At 33.3% G+C, this 6,000-nt stretch overlaps 1 protein-coding gene across 1 annotated transcript in view; it reads right to left on the reverse strand.

Moving 5' to 3' along the window:
• Positions 1 to 5,206, reverse strand: part of LOC127702710 (uncharacterized) — a 241,411-nt gene extending 236,205 nt beyond the window's left edge. The window contains exon 1 of the mRNA XM_052207002.1: positions 5,034 to 5,206. The gene's annotated coding sequence lies outside the window, so the exon portion shown is untranslated. The remainder of the gene's footprint in view (positions 1 to 5,033) is intronic.
• Between the last annotated feature and the right edge of the window lie 794 nt (positions 5,207 to 6,000).

Genomic DNA, 6,000 nt, shown 5'->3' on the forward strand with positions numbered 1-6,000 from the left:
ATTTATATATATGCAAAAAATTTTCTAGCCGTCAATAAAGATTTCATGGGAAAATTGGGTCTCAAAGTTCCGCCGCAGAAAAATTCTCTCTCAAAGTGCAGACGAAAAAAATGGCTTCAGCGTTATGACGTCGGAGGAAGGCGTCACAGAAAAAAAATTAAAATAGCCTTTCAAGACGTCATAATTATTTGGACTACCCCTTTTTCGTCATATTTATAAATCAAACACAGAATACTGAGCAGATTTATAACACAACTTTGTATATGTTGCAACAACCTATATAATCTCTATGGAAATTAGACTTGCAAATTCTAATAAAAGTGTTTACCAAATATGATTGACCTCACATCGGTTAATCCTAAATTGATCTAACCACAAACTTGAGCATGTCAACTATGCAAAACATTATAAAAGTCAATAGACCAATACTGAGGGGCGGGGCTAATATCCCCATGGAAATGAGAAATGCCAATGTTAATAGGGCTGACATTGCTGCTACACTACTGTTCAATTTTGCTGTAACATTGTCGGCAGTCTGTCCATTATACTGACTGTGTTGGCTACCTAGGCTATTACATTTCAATCGGTTTTGCCGTTGTCATTTTTTTAACCGTTTCCGTTTCCACTGCTATTGTTGCTACAGCCAAACACTGTTGGTGGGTTTTTGGTAATTGTGGCATTGCGATAGCGGCAAGATCTGGCCAAAGCCCTCCAACCTTTATCCTAACCAGAATTTTTTCCGGCACTTTGCTGTCTGCAGTTTGGGTGATGATTCGATTGATGTAGTCATCGAACGCTTCGGATTGTTGTTGTTTTTAATATTTTGTAGGCTGTACTCTAGGTTGCGCCTTTGGAGCCTTTTTTAGTCGATGTAAATTTCGTCTGGCGCCTTCTTCTAAGAAGAAAAACCAATCTTGAACTGTGCTTGTATAAGAGGAAAACATTGACAATGGCGTTTTTTGTGAACTTAAACAAAGTACAGTATTTGATAAACAGAGACCTGAATTTTATGGGATGTTCTCCCTTCTTTTAAAAGGCTTGAGGTAGCAATACACAGTTAGGAAAAAATCTTAAAATTGGCACTCATAATTTTTAACCACCCTCTTTTCCTTCCTATCTAATAAATAAGGATTACTATTTGTGTTATGCATGTGTATATTTCTGGAAAGAGCATCTTCCATAGATTTCAATAGTTAAAAAGGTGAAATATAATATCTTTTTGGTGTAACCATGGCAACAATCTGCATTTATTTGATACAAAATATTGCAAAAAGGGGGGTGAAAATGTCACAAAAGTCTCCAAAATTTGGTCCAAAGGAAAATTTCAATCAATTAGAGTGATACCTTTCCTGAAACCATAGACATTTATCTATCAAGAGATCCCAAAAAATTCATATGCCTTTCTGCTCGTTTTTCCATAAAATTGAATTGAAAAGATCGAGCGTCAAATCTTTGTTGATAAACACTACAATAATTTCTGGACCTATGGGCGGTACGGATTGGAAAATACGGACTGTCAAACAGAAAAATGGCCTATAATACATGCTAAAACCAATCTAAATGTTCATATAAACCCACTTCGAAGGCTATATTATTCTTCAACTATCTAAAAATCTATTTTTTTGTACAAAAACTTTCATATTTAAAAAATTCACCATGGCCATAATGCGAAACTAAACTTCTAACTGTGTATTACTACCCGAGGGAAACGTTTCCCATATGACTCTGGTTCTCGGTGACAATTTGTTGGCTGAATGAATTGGGACATGTGGTTGTAGCTGTTAGTGTTGCAGTTGCTGTTGTCGTTGACGTTCTAGATTTAAGTTGTTGTTTGTCGAAATCTTCTGGTCTAGGTGGAAATGTATGCTGCTGTGAGGGCTGCTGTGTAAGCATTTTTGTCTGTTGTTGTGTTGATTGTTGTATCAACTCTTGTGTCGTTGACACAATCACAGAGGCATTTTAAATCAATGACTTGACCGCAGACGCCTTATCCGGGTTGACTGGTGCAATGTCCACCGTAAACGTTATTTATCATTATAAAGTTAAAAAGTTAAACTTTTAAAAATTAATTAAAATAAGTTGACTAACTTGATAAAAGTAGAAACAAAGTTTCTGTATTACTTTTATTTTGTCTGTTTTCCCTAAATGCGGGAGTAATACAGAAACTATTTAGGCCTTATATACTGGTTTCGTTAGAAATTAAATGAGGTTCAGTTTAGTTTACTAGATATAAATAAGACCTCAAGTTTATTATAATTTCTTTAATAATTTCCTTCTTTTCTCCTCTTATCTTTATTACCAGAAACACAAACGTGACCAAATACTTGACCCAACTGGTGAACACTTGTTTTATTTGATTCCATCAGGTAATCGGTTTCAAGTTTAAACCATACATCAATTTAATTACGTGTGATTTATTGAATTATTCGGGATTTTTTTAACAAATACCAAATATTTCTTTTTTTTTAAATCAATTATTTAACTTACTAGTAGCCATTTAATGGGAGATAACTCACATATTTTTATACTTGTAACATGTAAACACGTTCGGTTACACCATTTTTTCTTTGGATTTTCTTAAAACATATAATGAAACCTATCTTCTCATATTTCATTTTAAAATTTTATATCTCAAAGATTTAATTTTTATTCACAAAAAGTTTGTTTTCTCATGAATTATCTATGCAAAGTTTCTGTATTACTTTTATTATATCTGTTTTCCTAAATGCGGGGGTAATACAGTAAACTATTTAGGCCTCGTATATACTGGTTTCGTTAGAAAGTTAAATGAGGTTCAGTTTAGTTTACTAGATATAAATAAGACCTCAAGTTTATTATAATTTCTTTAATAATTTCCTTCTTTTCTCCTCTTATCTTTATTACCAGAAACACAAACGTGACCAAATACTTGACCCAACTGGTGAACACTTGTTTTATTTGATTCCATCAGGTAATCGGTTTCAAGTTTAAACCATACATCAATTTAATTACGTGTGATTTATTGAATTATTCGGGATTTTTTTAACAAATACCAAATATTTCTTTTTTTTTAAATCAATTATTTAACTTAGCCATTTAATGGGAGATAACTCACATATTTTTATACTTGTAACATGTAAACACGTTCGGTTACACCATTTTTTCTTTGGATTTTCTTAAAACATATAATGAAACCTATCTTCTCATATTTCATTTTAAAATTTTATATCTCAAAGATTTCTTTTTGTTCACAAAAAGTTTGTTTTCTCATGAATTATCTATGCAAAGTTTCTGTATTACTTTTATTATATCTGTTTTCCTAAATGCGGGGGTAATACATAAACTATTTAGGCCTCGTATATACTGGTTTCGTTAGAAAGTTAAATGAGGTTCAGTTTAGTTTACTAGATATAAATAAGACCTCAAGTTTATTATAATTTCTTTAATAAATTCCATCTTTTCTCCTCTTATCTTTATTATTAGAAACACAAACGTGATCAAATACTTGACCCAACTGGTGAACACTTGCTTTATTTGATCTCATCAGGTAATTAATCAGTTTACAGTTTAAACCATACATAATTACGTGTGGATTCGATATGTAAGATATTTACATTGGCTTAGGGTTTTAATGGTTATTAATATTTGTTTTGGTAAAAATCTAAAGTGACCGTTATAAAATGACCGAGTTTATGAATTAAATCAATTCTATACAACTTTTAAATTCTGTTTTACAGCACAATTTGAGTAAACTGTAAATTGTATGTTTTAAGAAAGATATAGTAAAATTGATTTCCTCACATATAGCAGAATATGACTGCAAGACAAAGGTTGCTTCAGTGGATATAGAACATATTTTCAATCTATACAACAGACATATAGATCTTTATTTATCTTTGTTGTTATGACAATAAAGGAGTCTAGGGGTTCCTGCAGTTCTCCACCCTACTGAGTCTTTTATTTTTCAAACAAATATATTTTTCTATTAATAACTTTTCTTTTAAATAATTTTTAGCGCTATCATATTGGTTTGTTCCACTGATAATTTGCTTCTATAAATATAGAATTTTGTTAACAGAATTATTCAGTTTCTTATGTAATTTTTATCGATTTTCGTTAGAATACCAAATAAAACCAAATCTTTATTTAAAGTTAGTTTTATTTCTATGTTTTCAAATATCCAGGAGTAAAGGTTTTCAATAATTTTGATATATATATATATATATATATATACGAATACGAACAAGTCCAGAATAAATGTTCTATTAATTCGACCCCTCGATCGACTGAATTATTGCCGATTGGTCGGCGACGGCGGCTTATGCTTATGTGCGCCGGTGTCCTATAGCCAATATTCCCCCATGCCAATTTTCCGGGGGGGGGGGGGGGGGGGGGGCTGGGGACTTGATCGATCTAGTTTTCTCCTCGAAAAAATTGGCATGGTCCCAGTTTTCCCCCTCAACATATCGAGGGGGGGGGGGGAATCAGGACCAGGCCAATTTTCCCCTCTAGTAGCACGAAAAGTTGATTTTACCCCTCTTGTAGTAACGTCGGCGACGTCAGTAGGAAATTAATTATGAATTCTAGGATGGTAATCATTCTTTTAATTATTTTAGCATTACAACACCACCATCGTATCATTATACAATATATATATAGGAGGGGATAAGACTCTGTGCAATGCTTGGCGGTGTTGTAGTAGAAGTCAGAAGTGTAAAGTACAGGTTCCAACTCCGCTCGGGGGAAAAACTGGCATGGGTGGCTATACAACACCGACAGTTGATCAAATAAGGCGAATGTGTCTTTACCGGAAGTACCAATCGGGCTAACCCGTGTTAAGCCGCATTGGCAAACATGTAAGATCCTTCATCAGGGAAATGTGATTGCCCCTAAGGGATAAGTAGAAAGCGGATTTGACTCTGTGATTAATTCTTCAGCATTGGTTTTGCACGTATCAGTGAGACATGTACTGTGTATTTAATAACATTTTTTCTATGTTACTCAGACTCCGCCATCTTTAAAATAAGGATAATAATCAGATAATATTGACTTACTGTTCTCTTCTGTTGTAGTATTATTCCTCCACTATCTTCGAATTACTGTTTTCACTCTTTAAGACCAGCAAAACACTCCTTAATGACCTTGAATCTATCAACTTACTGCCATAAATCTGGGACATAACATATTGACCCAGTATAAATATAAATTTCGAGAAGCATTCTGTCACTTTCACTTTCACTTTCAATGGAGTTCTTTGAAAGTGAAACTAACAGTTGGACTGGAAATTTGGATTTCATTTTAATTTTATTTTCCACTCATAACCGCTTAAGACGTCATAGTTATTTGGACTAAACCGCTTATTGTTCAATACAGACAGCTTTTAAGGATTAATTTTGTTATCTGTTTTATGAAAGTTATTTATATTGTTTTATAATGTCATTCATTTACTACACTGTCACATGTCAGATAAATATAACTGTTTTAATTACAAAGGATTTGAATTAATGTTGACTTAATTGAAAACTGTGTGATGACAAAAGTGAACTTTTATCAAATGTATGTGTTGAACAAACTATATATAATATTGAAAACAATATTTAGATATATAAAGACGTCTATAAAGGGCAATATGTTTTACAAATTGGACTGACTCAACTCTCACTGGTGTCATCCTTACCATGTTTACCCAGCAAACAAAATAACGGTAACCTCTCTCAAACAAATTTGAGGGAATTGGGTATATAGGAATCACCATGTCCGTCTGTCTGTCGGACTGTCTCGCTTTGTGTCCGGTGAATAACTTTTGTACCATAGATCTCATAGGTTGATCATAATTGGTATGCAGATAAATCATGGGCTTAGGGTGAAAAAGGGGGGGGGGGGTGTCATATAACAAAGTCATATCACTTTGACCTTGACTGTGACCCCTATGACATAGTAAAACATTATCCAATTTGTGTACGGATCATAACGTTTGTAAAATAAAATGTACGTTGACCAAACTTGGTATACAGTTGCATC

This window comes from Mytilus californianus, unplaced genomic scaffold (assembly GCF_021869535.1).
Source record: "Mytilus californianus isolate M0D057914Y unplaced genomic scaffold, xbMytCali1.0.p SCAF_5, whole genome shotgun sequence".
In the NCBI taxonomy this organism is placed as follows: domain Eukaryota; kingdom Metazoa; phylum Mollusca; class Bivalvia; order Mytilida; family Mytilidae; genus Mytilus; species Mytilus californianus.